This window comes from Struthio camelus, chromosome 2 (genome assembly GCF_040807025.1).
Source record: "Struthio camelus isolate bStrCam1 chromosome 2, bStrCam1.hap1, whole genome shotgun sequence".
Lineage (NCBI taxonomy): Eukaryota > Metazoa > Chordata > Aves > Struthioniformes > Struthionidae > Struthio > Struthio camelus.
Window position 1 is genome coordinate 93,493,594 of NC_090943.1, and position 15,286 is coordinate 93,508,879.

General features: G+C 41.3%; 1 long non-coding RNA gene across 1 annotated transcript; it reads right to left on the minus strand.

Annotated features, from left to right (window-relative positions):
- Positions 1–7,909: 7,909 nt before the first annotated feature.
- LOC104145932 (uncharacterized) lies at positions 7,910–14,934 on the minus strand. The gene is made up of 3 exons (XR_694485.2): positions 14,795–14,934; positions 13,714–13,817; positions 7,910–10,584 (listed from the first exon to the last, which is right to left on the minus strand). It is a non-coding gene; the product is annotated as an uncharacterized lncRNA (long non-coding RNA).
- Positions 14,935–15,286: the final 352 nt, after the last annotated feature.

Consider the following 15,286-nt stretch of genomic DNA (forward strand, 5'->3'; position numbering starts at 1 on the left):
CTGTGTGCTGGCACCAGCATCCTGGGTGTGAAGGCAGGTACTTGCAAGCCGCTGGATCAGTTGCTGGAAAATACAGGAACTGGGGAGGAGAAAGGAGACAGCAGAGGGATGATGAAGAGATTCAGGGATAGATGCTGGTAGTCCAAGTAATGTCATGCTGTTGTGGTAGTGAAATAGCTTAGCCCTCTTCACTTTTTTTACAGAGAAAGTAACTATCCCGGATGGAAGAACAGGCTTGCCTCAATCAAGGAGATAGTTGGTATAAGTGTACTGAGCAATAAAATGGCTCGCAACATATGATATTCAAAGATATGATACCTTGAAATGAGGAATTTGGAGTAAAGCACACAAAGTAGGCCATCTGCTGAAACAGCTGAGAGATGGCAACTCATACCTTTAGGTGGCTGTCTATTCATTCATAATTGTTGCCTGCATCTCAAGAAATAGATCTGTTTCTCTTTTTCATATCTATCTGCCTGGCCTGTCAGAGCTGCAGTAGATTACTTTTTCTCACTGTACTAAATTGTGGTTTTCCAACTAAATTATCACATCTCTCTTGGCTTGCAGCAATAGTGTGGCAGAATGGATAAACAATTCACATGGTTCAACCATCGGTCTAAATCTTCATCACACACTGTTTCAGTGGCTGCACCCCTTTATCTTAAACATGTCATTCCTAGTTTCCTGTCAGAGGGTCTCCCCACGTTATTTCATAATGTTTTACGTGGCAGGACACGTGTCCGTGGAAACCCCACTATACTAAGCAAGCGCCGCCTTTTTTCAAGTTCATTTTTTCTTTCATCTTACATTTTTTTTATGTTAGCTTCATTGTCATTTGGTAGAATATTTCATATTGCACCCCTTCTTTTGGTAAGCACACTTTTCCGAGCATGGATTGTATTAGTGGTGTGGGACTTTTTTTTAAAGCATAACTTCAAGAAGGCTTGTAATGGGCTACTGTAAAAGGATTTTCCAGTTTTAGTGAGAATTATGAAATTATCCATCATTCTAACAACACGCTAAGCATACAGGAAAGCTTTTCTACAGTCTCAATAACATTTTCCATAATACCCCTTTCTAACTGCATGCAGGTGCATGTTTTCAGCCACTCTCCACAGTACCTTAACAATCATTACAAATCCCACTTATCTAAACTAGTGATTAAAAACCTTTAAGGGGAAGCTGTTTAATTAAAAGTAAAGTAGACATTTATTATGTGTTTAGTGTGCCAATTTTGCTATGACCTAACAACCATTCCCTAATTAAATTCTGTAATTCTTTCATATATTACAACTGCAATATGATAATGTAAAAGAAACATAAAAGCTAACAAAAGTCTAATGTGCATTTCTAAAGTATTAGCAGAGTTGGGTTTGAAATCTGAGGCCGATCTTGCCCCTGCTGAAGTCTGTAGAAATATATTTATTTTTTACCGTCAATTTAAATGAACCACAAAGATGTCTGTGCAAATCACGATCATGATCCATTTGCATACATTGATCTCAATCTGGCATAATTTCTTAGATTTCACTGGGATCAACCCAGATTTGTCAGTCACTGTATATGTGGTGTTTTCTACAGATAAGAAACGTGTCTTTTCCGTCACATTTTATTCAGCCTTATATATACGTACATGCATATACAGAGAGACCTGATTCTAATGACCCTCATGCCAATGCAAATCAGAAGCCATTCCCCTGCTATATAGACGTTTACACCACAAATGGTGTAAAATCAAATTGCTTTAGTGTTTGGCTTACTCACTCGTTGAACAACACGCATCCATATATTTGTTTATAATATATGTACTTCCCCACAAACTTACATTACAGCGTGACGAGCCTTAAGGTCAAAATGTTGCTTTTGTGTTCATCCAAAAATGGGGATATTTGTGTTCTCCCAGTTAACAGCATGATGAATCGGTCGCTTAAAGCATTACTATAAAACATGAGTATGGCTGCAGCGCCTTTATGAGGCACAGGACAACTGACAGTCACGTGAGAACACACCTCTGTTGTTCAGTTTTTTATCGTTATTACTTTAACACTGACATTTGACCTCTTTAGCTGCTTGTGTGTAGTGAAGTGTTCCTGGCTCACACCTGGTGTCGGTAATAAAGCACAGCATGCATAAATAATGAAGATATGTTTGTGAAACTTCACTAAGTGGCAACTGCCTGTGACAAGAGATCCTACTACTAGGACTTACTGCTGTAAAGGTTTGTTAATGGAGGCTGCTCAGCGGATGACAAAATGACCCAATTAAAGTTTATTCCAAATGACATCAGGGTCATAAAAGGAAACAATAGAGGAGGAAATGGCGCTGGTGGGTTGAAAATATATTGCAATGTATATTATTACGTCTGCACTTTCTGCTATCACGGGGGGCTTCATAGCCACTTAAAACAATATATACTTGAAGGCAAGTTAATGAAAAAGGTGATTGTTTGTTAGACTGGAAAATGATGGCTTGTGATATGCTGCTGGACGTACTTTCCAGAAAAAGACCTAGCAAGAAAATCTTTTGCGATGGGGATAAGAACGACATTTCTCCTGTTAGATACTGGGTCAGAGACATCCCAAGTGAACAAAAGATTTCAAATTCAAGCAGTCAGCCCATTTATAGGGAAAAAACTCTCATATATGCAATAAAGTACATCTAGTGTAGGGTTTGTTGTATTCTGATTTATTCTGAAATTTCTAGATCGGGGCTGAAGCTGTGAGCCCCTTGAGAACTAGGCATATGGCCCAATTTACAGAAAAGTTATTTGCTCCTAAATGCCCCTTCCATAGGAAAGGAGGAAATGTGTGTAAATGAAAGGAGACTGAGTTACTCCAATGAGAAATCAGCAGGTAATAAAGTGTCAGTGATTTTGAGCCACCTGCAGTTAATTTTGGGTTGGTTCCAGTCATCACTGTGCGTAGGGAAGGAGGAAAGACTACTTCAGTAGATGTCTTTTGCATGCAGTGAGACCAGTGATACCGTGTGATGCATCTAACACGTCAGCAGGGACGAAAGAAGCCGTATGATTCTTTTCTCAGGCAAATGAGCAGCAAGGAGAACAGGAGATTGGACCACGAGTACCGCTTGTTTGTGTTCATCCAGCTAAAATGAGAAGAGAAGAGCTCACTTCTGTCTGTGAAACTGCAAACCCAGCCTGGAAGGCCTGGAAACGTGCCTTACACAGGGAGAAACTAGAACACTTCGGGGCATTTTTAATTTATTTTATGTAAGCCTAGGGAGCCAGTGAGACCAAGGCTGAACAGAAACAACGCTACTTTGAGTACACCAGCTTTAGTTGGGGGAACAAGTTGCAGAGTCAGTCACCTCGCAGAGCAAGGGTGACAGAAACTACCTCCAATTAAGTAAGCCTCACTGTGAGACTTTTGCCACGCTACAGTTGAGGCAAGTGATGGGCTGCTTGCAGTTAGCATGTTTTAATAAGTTACTGCTGCCTCAGACTGCTCCTCTGCCCCCCCTCAGGTTTGATTCTTCTTCTTAAGGAAGTTCATTTTTTACTTTACTTTACACTGTTGCATACTCACAGCAAATATTCGATCAATTGCTCTGCTGCAGCTAAGGAGCAACAACTTGTTAAAGATATGCTTGCGTGGTCATCTCACCGACATAAAAACACATCGCTAAAGGTGTGACAACAAGTCAGTGGCTATCTAAGCTAAGATCCTTAACGTTTCTAGGCACTCCATTGTAGCCACACTAAAACACATTTTGTCTATTAACTTTTAAGCTGTAGTTCTAATCATGTCGTTTCAGTCTTCTCTGGAGAGAAAAGATGTTTAGGGAAGAGGGCTGGGCAAACACTTAGCTATGTTTCCCTGGCATATTATCACATCTTCCAATAGTCTGTGGCTCAAAATATCCTGGGCCAGAGGCTTTGTGTTTAATAGCCCTTGATGGATTCTTCTTTAGTAAATGTGCCTGGGTCTTGAACCTATGTAAATTTTTGGCACTCGTTTTATGTCAGCACTAAAAGTAAAGCAAAATGAACACCAGACCTCTGCGGACAGCTAGCTGAATGTGCAGACACAATTTTCTCACTATAATTGGCTTCTCTCTATGCAAAGTGTAATACTAATTGGAGTACAGTACGCTAATCTTCAGTGCAAAGATTTTGTTTTGCTAGAAATACCGACAAGTGGAGCCATACTTGTCTTAATAAAAAATCATCCTAGCCTTTGGATATGAAAATGGGCTTTGACCCTTTTTAGTTAAATAAGTGTAAGTGAGAAATCAAGCTGCTATGTTTGGGCCAATTAGTCTCCACTATGCTATTTTTCTTAGTAGAGGAAATTATTTTCCTTCTGTCCCAGCTCCTTTCTAGTGCTTCTTGGCATGTACTACTTTCTTGTGAAGGAAGATCCTTCTCGCACTCCAGGAATGAGTGTGTGCCCTTGTAAAATCAACAAGATTAAGCAGTTTGCCTTCAGGCAGTGATTCCTCCCTTAGCAAAATATACCACAGAGTTGTATATCAACACTTCCTGTCACCTGTTAAAAAGAGAATTAAAATCAATTTCCTGAATATTAATCTTTTCAAAACTGGGCGTAAATGTTTTTTCACTTACATTTGTGTGATATTTCTAGTGGGTATATTTTTCTTTCTATTTTTCACCTGGCAACAGAAGAAGCAAGCCTGTTACAGCAGAAATCAAAGCCTTGTAATCCCACCATCCTCAGTGTGATCTTGTGAGATCTGACAAGCTTGGTAAGATCAGGCTGGGTCATGATTTGGAAAGGAAATGTCTAAGAGCAGCAGATAGTGCAGTAACGTGCTCAAGCTAGCTCTCAGCTCCAGGAGTGAGAGCCGTCCCATGGACTTCAGCGCAACTGGTCGCACACCGAAAGCTGAGCATGTGATCAGCCCAAAAATACGTCCTCAGTAAGCAGCAGTCTTTCCTCATCCCCACTCAGTTGAACCAGCGTGATTAGGTAGTGAGGACACTGATGTAGTGCAGTACCAGCAACCTTTTGGAAGAAAAGAAAATACTAGCCCTAGTTGCTTGCCCTCTTTTCAGCAGTGCAGTGATGTATATCCTGTGCATAAGAGCTCTTTGCCTCAGTGTTCTGACAAAATTTCTGTTGTAGCTAGTTACATTCTCCTTATCTACAAACCTCCTATGCGTCACCTAGCTTGAGCGGAACTTTTCCAACTGAATATTTTTTCAATGGAAAACTGCTGTTTGACTGGAAACAAAGCTCTTCTATGAAAGTGTCAACTTCAACAAAATCCAAAAAACAATTACCATTCCTTCAGTAAGGTTAAAGAGCCCTGCACTACCCTTTTCAGAACAGTAACTCAATTTTTGATTTTGAAATTACTCAAATTACTCCTTCAGACTGTGTTATATTTTAAATTGAGATGAAAGATTGGAGCTCAAACTGAAATTGTTTTGAAAATGTCACTTAAAATGGTTTGGTTTTGTTCTGCTTCAAGAGGAAAATAAAGATTGAAATCCTGAAATTTCCCATGAGATAGAAATTCAGCCTCCCTTGCAACTTTGCTCATTTGCTTTTAGTTACATGCTATGGTGTATCATTACTGGCCTCATAAAGGAAGTTGTGGCATATTCTCTACATAGGACTGGCATTTCAGTCATGGTAACTATATCCGGATCATGTGAGGAACTAGATTTTTTGTGTCCCATGGTCATGATGTCTTACACTGGTCTTCTTTTATTAAAATGCACAAGAGTATTGATTGATTGCTCTTACAAGTGAACTACTGTTAACTTTTCTAAAATTTTTTTTATCACAGGCTGAACAGCATAGGGACTAAAAAGCAGGCACATATTTCTCATTTGTATACACTCAAGGAAAAGCTCCCAAAAATCAACACACAAAGGTTCTGAGGGGGAAAAAAAAGCAAATTTCAAAGCTAGGTGTCCTCCACAGAGGATATTCTGTTCGTATGTTCAGATCAAAGTTCCCGTATAACTTCCACTGCTCGAGTGTCATGTACCAAACAGAGAAGGATGAAGGGAGACCCCAAAACATAAGGATTTACAAATTATTGAGAATATCTGGAATTGCATCTGAAAACAAATTCAGAGAGCATGAAGTTACTTAAACTACCAGTGTAACAGTGCAGTGGTGGTGTGGCCAAACATCCTTCTGTGACTTTCACTTCTGGATGGTCTTTTAGGAGAGATCAAATTGGAACAGGTTAGCATCAAGAGGTGATCTTTTGGTGATGATTCAGATTGAAATTCAGGAGACACAACGTCTAATACTGTTCTGTAACAGCGTAGAGAGAGCCTCTGTGTCCCCAGCACCTCTGAAAGTATGTTGCAAGGAGTGTGCTCACCAATTCTCACTGGAGAATTTGGTCTTAAGGTCTGCACCAGAGTCTGTTTTGAAGTGAAACAGGAAAAATAAAGCTAATGTATTTCATATGAGTGGCATGAAGACCGGTTCAATTAGTGGTTAAATAACATTGGCAAACAAGTAACATACATAGATTCTTACCACCTGAGAATTTATCCTTGAATAATGATTTAGAAGTAAATATTTTATTTTTAACAAATCAGAAAGTCAACCTACGTCCAACTATTTTGTCTTGGGATACTAGATGATGAGATTTAGAAGCATCACAGTGTCTCTGAGATTGTTATCCTCCATCAAAACCAGTATCAGTAAGACGGTAGTACAGGGACCTAGGCACTGGCATTGGAGAACACCTGCGGAAGAGAGAGCTAGGAAGCCCAGGTTGTAGTTCAGACTTTGTTACTGTCTCCTCTGTTAAATTCATGCCAGTTAGTGCATTTTGGAACTTTGCAGAAAAATTGAATCAGCCGCAAATGCTGCATGTATATTTGTCATACAACACAAGCAAGGAGTTTTCTAGACGCTCGGAAGGGATGAGAGCTGTGGCATCTGCCCCTGAACGTGGACCAGATAGTACCACAGCACTTTACAACAGGGGTGCAAGGACTGGGATTAATAACACGTGTAAAGAATGCTCTGGCAACACAAAGCCTTATCAGAACATGCCTGATTATCAAAGCAAAATCATTTTTATGAAAATACCTCTGGTTTGATGCATCCTAATTTAAACCACAGGCATGGTTCTAATGGAAAGTTACCTGCTGGGAAAGATGCCCTTAGAAATCCAGGCTTCCAAGGTTCCCAGCTGCAGGGACAGGATTTCTAGTCAAGCAGGGCAGCCTTGGTTCCCACCGTGCCTGACTCCTAAATAGATGGATCTGAAGTCTTTTAATGCCTTTGCCTTACTATCCTTCCTTTAAAAATGGAGATCTCTGTAAATGATACCTTGCAGGGGAGTTCTGAAGCTTGTAGGGTTTTGGTTTGGTTTTGTTTTGTTTTTCAGTTGGCTGTTTTGATGCTACCAGCTCAAGTATTATTTAAATACATAAGAATATAGAATGCCAGACTAAGCTTGCATATTTTTGCAGAATGAAAAATAGCAGAGAGTGAAAACCTTGCCCCACTCAAATCAATTGGTTTTGCTAGTGACTCTAATGGATTTCCTGAATCTTTTATTGAAAAGAAGCTGATGAAACCTTATTATGGCTCATTGCTATCTTCTAATATAATTTATCAGGTGGTCCACTTGGAAAATGTGGTACCAACTCCTTAGCCAGAACTGGAACGTTCTGGGAGGTTTTGCTAAATTGTTTCAAACATTATGCTCAGCAGTGCATGGTCCAAAATTAGGTTGCCTATGAAATGAATTCATATTAAATGGTTGCCTTAGTACCAAATGAAAATGTGATTCTTCCTCCTCCTTCCCCCCATCCCATTTTCTCATGCATGGTTAAAGTTTCACTTGGGCTAAATCATCTTGGTGGTACATGTAGGGGGAAACAGTTCTTTCATCTCATTTGCTCTTCATGTGTAAATGCCTAATTACTAATCAAAATCCACTCGGACAGTGGGAAAGATGTCTTTATTCAGTCAGAATTATAAAGTAGCAAATTTCCAGAGGAACTAAAAAATATGCAAGTCATGACAAAGTATTGATTGCATAATAATGTGATGTCAACAGCGCAGAATAATCATGTTTGCAGGTGGGAGCTTTACATACATTATACAGCAGAGATTTTACTGTTGAAATGGAAATATAAATAGAGCAGTATGTACTTCTGGAAAATAAAGCATTATTCACATACTAATACCCATCTTCTACATCAAGATAAAGCATTATGATCTCTCTCCTAGACTGATTAATGAAAAAGGAAAAATACAGTGTTTAGTATTAAATCTGATGCGGATGACATTTAAGGTCATGAAAGGCAATCTTAGTTGTACCGAAATCTTTTAATCTTATTTGCAGATTATTCCATCAGTGGCTCCCTGGAGTTGCAAAAGGATTTCATTCTCATATCTTTATTATTTAATTGAATGTTGAAAGTGTAACATATTGTAAATTGCTCTTAATTTTAAAAAGTACTTTCTTGTCTCAACATCATAGCATTTGGAGAGCTATAGGAGTACTGACTCAGAAAAATACCTGGGCAAATTCAATGGTGGCATTATGAAGTGGTGGATATAATTAGGTAAGGAAATGAGTATAGGGGGTGAAGGACATAATCACACCTACTTGTGATTCAACAGATGTTCAAAAGGACTGTAACTTACACCAATCTCATCTAACAGCTAAATTTGATTTCTGTGTTACATCAGGATGCAATTCCCATTGAAACCAGTAGGTCTAAGTAATTAGGACTACTGAATTCTGTAAGCAGGAATACATTTGGTCCTGTGCAAATGCTGTGGCAAATTAGAGGGGCATTGGTTTGTTTTTCCTTATCATGGTCATTGCTGTTTGTTCAGCATACTGTTTCCTTTCCCTAGTGATGTTTAAGATGTTGCTGTTCTTCATATACACTAAATATCTGCATTCCTTAACCCCCAGCACCTCTTTTATGGATCAGCTCTCACATTAGGCATCTGAATACAAGACAAGGTCCACAGCTGCCTCAGTAGCCAACCCAGGAAAGGCTTCCTGACTGGATTAACACAGCACCAGTACCTAAGGTCCAGTTTGTGTAGGAGCATTTCAGAGCTCACCCAGCCAGCCACCCATTTTCTTCACCACCCAGCCAGGCCAGGTCTGAGCTCCTAGCTTAACCTGGCCTGGATTTAATATTTTCTGAGCCAAGCTGTATCGACAAAGCCAAAACTTTTCTCTCACTATTTTCTGTTCCTGCTTCTCTTTCACCTGGAGGCATACTCCATGGGTTCCTGCGTTAAGGTGAGGAACATATCTGTCCCTCCAAAAAAAAGCAGGTGAAGAGCGGCAAGGACAGGCTATCATCATGTGAGTGGTTATAGCTTGCATACTCATTGAAAGCTGGCAAATCCCACCCCGAAGAAAATCTGGACCTGGTTTCTAATCCACTCCCCTGCACAGGTCAGCCAGTCTGTGTTTAAAGGCTTTTCATGTGGCTTTGAAGATATTTTGGATAGACACTACAAGGATATTGGACAAACTGTTAAAAAGTGATAACAGAAATTCAGTGGTAAGGCTGAGGATGGGTAGACAACACATGTCAGTGAAGAGCCAGGAGAGATGTCCTCTGGGTGGTTATTTTGGCAACCTAGCCTAACTGCTTTCCAGCAGACCCTCTTTCCTGGTCTGATCCCCTCTAGGCGGCAGCAGCTGGTGGGGAAACCACAGTGTGCAAGGCCACTGATGCTGCATTAGCTGAAGCCAGGCAAAACCGCAGGAGCCTTTGACCCCAGTAGAGGCACCTCTAGGACCCCCGGTCCTGGAGACCAGGCCACCTCTCCCTGAAACCCATGGCATTGCACCTTCAAAGGAACCTCATACCGAGTTCTTCTCTCGCTACCTACTTCCACGCATTTCTTGCAGGATAATCTGATTCATTTTTTCCCTTGGTCACTGTATAGCTATCTCTGGTAAGTATTTATACAGCAACAATTGCAAACCACTTGTACACAGGTATTTATAGAGCACCAATCACATGCAGTTGAGCCTAATGACTGATATTAGCTGATGTGTCAAATACAAAATCTTTCTCTGAAAACCGCAGGGTCCAAACAGCTCAGCTAACAAAATAGGTAATGCAAAACATATATGTGGTACTGCCTCCCCTCTCCTATTTTTGACCATTAAAATAAATTATAAGGATCATGAGTACATGAAAATAACGCGGCAGTACTTCCTAACTTACATGCATGTCAATATATCGCAGAGTGTCTTACAACATTTTTTTTGCCTCAGAAGCAAACTCATTGCATGAACTGGCTCTTCAGTGGTAAATTAGGAAGTCTGCACCCAGGCTCAGCGCAAAGGAGCAAGGAGCAGCCTAGCTTTCCCTTTACTGACAGAAGTGCCTGGGTTCACAGTGGGATGCGGTCCATACTCAGGACCTGTCCATCCTGCAGCAGGAATTACCTTGCCGTGCCCGCCAGGCAAGCTAATGTTACCCCCATTCTTTGCATGGGGAAAAGGTGAAGTTAAGTGACCAGCCTTGTGCAGCAGGCAGGCTTTGACACATGGAAAGATTTGCGGGACAGCACTTTCGCCACAAAAATCCATTCTTCCTCTGTGCAGTTTCCTTCTCTTTCTTCCAGTCTCCTTAAGAATTACATAAAATGAAGGTTATTTCTAAGACAATAACTTGTACTGAGTTATACTGGGGTGAGCTATTAAGTGAAGGTATTACTGATATTACACTCCCTTGGAAGTTGAGGCAGGGAAGCAGAAAAGAAGAAGCACCAGAGATATACAGATGTGTAATCCACCCTCTCCCAGGGAACAGAAGGACATACAAATTGTCACACTGGTCCAGGAGAGTTATCTGGCTTATTTATTACCAGTTTGTGGCAGTGGCCGGTATCAGATGCTTTAGAGGAATGTCAGGAGCACTGTGGGTGCTGACTGTAAAATTACCAGCCCATGGTGCAAATTTTTTTCTAACCATAAGCACTTTATGGTTGGTCTATAAACTTCAGGTTTGCCTTCCTTTGCATTTGCACATGTCTTTGTTCCTCTGTAGCCTAACTGTGAGTACAATTTATGGGAGTATTTATAAATTTATCACAAACCTACAAAATGGATTGATGTTACAGCTTGGGAGATTTTGAATTTAGTATAGTGTATTTAGTATACTGCATTATGAAATTGTGCTTTTGACATAAGGTATAAATGCACTTTCTTTGGCAGCATGCAAAAATATATGTAATTGAGCCAGAAATCTCTCACTGTGGGAAAGGTTGCTCTCTTTCAACCACATACACTCTTATACGCCTAACAGAGGAAAATGCATCATAGTTACTTTTATGGATGAAGTTGCAAGCAATTGCTTAGATTCTAAGATGAGGATTTTTGCAAAGAAGTGTGCATGTCTGAACATTAGTTTGAAATCAAGCTCTGTGTGCAGGAGGGGAGAGTAGAGGTATATCATGTAGTTTTCACATCTGCATGGATGTACATGTACACAACTATTATATACACATATAAATACACACATACAGACTGTAGTGCAGTCAGGGAACAGATTCCAACCTGAGAAATAAAACTCTACCTTTATTCTCACAAAGCAGAGTAAGGATAGGTTCTGCAATATCATTCTCTGTTAGCAGGCGGAGGCAGGCAGGATGATTGACTAATCAATTGATTTTGATCACAGTAATGGCAGAGATTTCACTGTAATGGCCAAAACCACTGGATGGGAGCATTATTGCACAGCATTAAGTAAATGTTCACAATCCAAAGGTGATACTTTACCAATTTTATCCAAGCCCTGCCCCCTACCACCACTACAACCATTTTATACATTTCACTGGCGAAAAAAAACCCAGAAAGTCAATACTACTGCTGTCATTTTGCTTTACCTTGAATGAAAGTGTTAGGTGATATTAGCAAAAGAAGAGAGTGCGTATACTTGAATAGGTATGCCATCATATGGTGGTATCACAAGCTATTCAAAAGCAAAGGTTTGTATGTATGTGTGTGTATATGTACATATATATATATATATATATATATATTAAAAAATACAATGTTATGGCTCCCTGTCAGCTGCTAATGGTGGTAGAAACCAAAGCGATGTTTGCATGTTTCGGGCAAGGTAGATTTTTTTTTTCTTGCTTTCATATTTATTTTAGCAATGGCATGTCCAAGGAGAGAAACACTGCCCTGTCAGATATTAGCCTTTGTGTCAGTTTATGCCGAGAAACTTTTCAAACCTTCCGGTATTTCTTTCTACATTTAAAGAAGAAAAGTCCTTACTGCACAGGTTTGAGTGTCTAAATCCTGCAGAATCTTCTTCTGCACTTGGAGTATAAAGCTTTTTAAGAATGCTCTCCTACACAAGTGTAAAATGGAGGCTGTAATTTTGTGATTTGCTAACTTCACTGAACTCAGTGCTAATATTTCCAAAATATTTGTTTTCTCCCCACAGCCACACACTGGACTCTTCTTTCTTCTGTCCATGTAATCTCCCTTCCCATCATTTCTGTTTCACCTTTTTGCCATCACCACTATTCTCTTGCTACTCAAGTGGCGCCAAGTCTCCTCTCTATTTCCCCAAACTGCTTTTTTTCTTCCTTTTAATAGGCCTTGTCTTTACCAGCGATATGACTGCACTTTCTGCTTTTCTTCCTGTTTCTCTACACATCTCCAAGTCATTCTAATCTAGGCTACATTATATGAATTAAAACATATCATTTTATAGCAAAATGTATTCTAGTGTGTTGGATGCTTCATTTATGAAAATTTGCAAGCTATGGAAAAAGAAAGAAGGCCAAAAATGTTAACCTCAGATCTCTCATATCAACAGTGTCTTTCGAAAAGATTCAACTCCAGTAGGAAACACAACGTTCGAGAGCTTTAGGACGTACTTGGAGCCTTCTCACTTTCATGCAGAATGGGATATAATGCTCAACGTTTAAAGAGCAGCATACTTATTTTTGGATTTGATGGTCTTCCTCAGTTTGGAATTCAGAAATTAAATGTTTCCCTGCTCTCTTACCTAACATGTTTTATTATTCTTTCTTACGTTCCTGATATTTATAGGGGTGTTCAGTCAGACTGAATTAGACAAAATCATTTGTGGAAAGGCATGCCGCTTAGTTTTCAAATGGTCGTATTTCAGCTATACGTATTTCAGATCACAGCACATGGGCTATCATTTAAAACTTGAAATAGGTAGAAAAAAAGGGACAACTCAGCCAGCTTTGATACTGAAGTTGGTATCTCTAACACAGACTGCACGCTTGTTACATGCGAGTGTGAAAACACAGGATTTGCAAAATATAGAAGTATTTTTAAAAACACTTACTTTCAAAAATATCAGATGTTCCTTGTAAAAGGAAGCTAGAGTGACAGCCAGAGAAGCTATTTCCTAATCAGGTGCTGCCTGTGCTGTACCCGAGCAGGGTAATCTCATTTGCAAGTAGGTGACCTATATGTCTGGACATACCTGATTATTTATTCAACTAATCAAATTATATTGTGTCATTTGACGATAGGATGTACACACTGCTGACACGATGTTATTTTTTGTCACCAGATAAGGGGAATTGATTCTGATCTATATTACTTTTGTTAGTCATCAACTCTTACACCTAGATGTGCCAAGGGAAGCATGAATGCATTTTGTGAAGTTCAATAGCACACATATCGTTAGGTCATAGTAAAGATACACGTTGTTGAGCAAGAAACAGCGACCATCGTCACTTGAGCAACTTTTTTTCTACGTACCAGTAGTTCAAGTGCCAAAGCACCCTTCCGTCCCTCTCCCACCAGCCAGCCTGATGTACTCGCACCGTTTTGCCTTTTCTTTTATTTTTTCCTTCTGTCATCATCTGGTTTTAGGAAAAGAAGAGAACATCGCATGTTAGACTGCGTCTGCTGAAAAACCTTGCCTCTTGTTATCCCCCAAAGCACTGAAATCTTAAGAATACCTTCTGTTCCCCTGTGTGCACTTGTGATGCCTATTTTATAATTAATTTCAAGTCGTGTGTCATAACCTGGACAAAAGGCTGTCCTTTTCTGCCTATTTCTTCTTCTTTTTTTTTTTTTTTTTGATTGACTGATTTCATCCTCTAACAATATCTACTGCAAAGGTCAGTGAACAATTCTTTGGAGATGTCAGCGAAGGGTGGGGGGGGCTCATCGGGAGGGGGGTGTGCCTGTGTGACCCGGAGAGGAGCAGTGACTAAGGCCTCAAAGGATCTCGATATTTACCACATCCTTTTCTCTCTCCCCCCCCCTCCTTTTTTTCCTCTTCCTTTTTTTTCTTTTTTTTGGACGACCCAGTACATTATTTCAGGGTGGGGTGGGGGGGAGGAGGAGCAGGGCGAGAGCAGTGAGGACGTGGTGGGAAGGAGGAAAGCTTTTGAAATATATAACGACGAGCCGCTCACAGAGCCAGCAGAGCCTCCCGTGTGACAAGGGACAGGAGGGCGGTGACAGCGGTCGCTGTCCTGGCGGCTCCCCGGCCGGGCTGGGGGCTCCGCCGGCGCTGGGGGGGGGGGAACCGCGCTCAGCCCGCCGCCGCGCCCGTCCCCTCCGGCTCGGACACCGGCACCGCGGGGAAGGGGGCTGCTCGCCGCGTTGTTTGCTGCCCCCCTTCTTTCCCCCCCCCTCAAAGGGTGCCCGGGCCAGGCAGCGCCCCGCCGCCCCCCACCCCCGGCCGCCCGCAGGAAACGCAACGTGAGCTGCTGCGGCCGGTTGCGTCCCCCGCCCGCCCCTTCTCGCCTGAAAAGCGCAAACTTGCGCCGAAACGGTAGCCCGGCTTTGCCTGCGAGCCTAACTAGCCCATTAAATGTGATCAACGTACCGGCTGCACGGAATGAAACCTTTCCCCGTCCTGATTGCTCCGAAGGGGGATCACGTCCTACCTCCCACCTTCCCAATCTCCGTTCTCCCCGTGTACACGCGCTTGTAATTACTGGTGATTGTGCTAATGCAACCCCGAGCGAAAGCGCGCCGGTGCGGCGGCGAGGGCAGCGCCGCTGGCAGAAGGCAGGCTGGGTGCGCGCGGAGTATGCTCTTTCTTTGCTGCATCACCCTATAGATCTCGTACGTTAGGCGTCAAACCAAACATCAGCGGCTTTTTCCTAGCCTCCCTTTTTGTTTATTTTTTTTCTTTCTTTTGTCTCTTTTCTTTCTTTTTTTTTTTAACGGATCACCAGGTGATCTGGAAATAAATGATGGATCGCTTCGTGGAACGGCAAAATTAGAGAAAGTGGGAAGCAGACTTGTTAATACTGACTCTAAGCAAGGGAAACGCTGCCTGATACCACTTCTGCCGCGACCGCTTCTTACATAA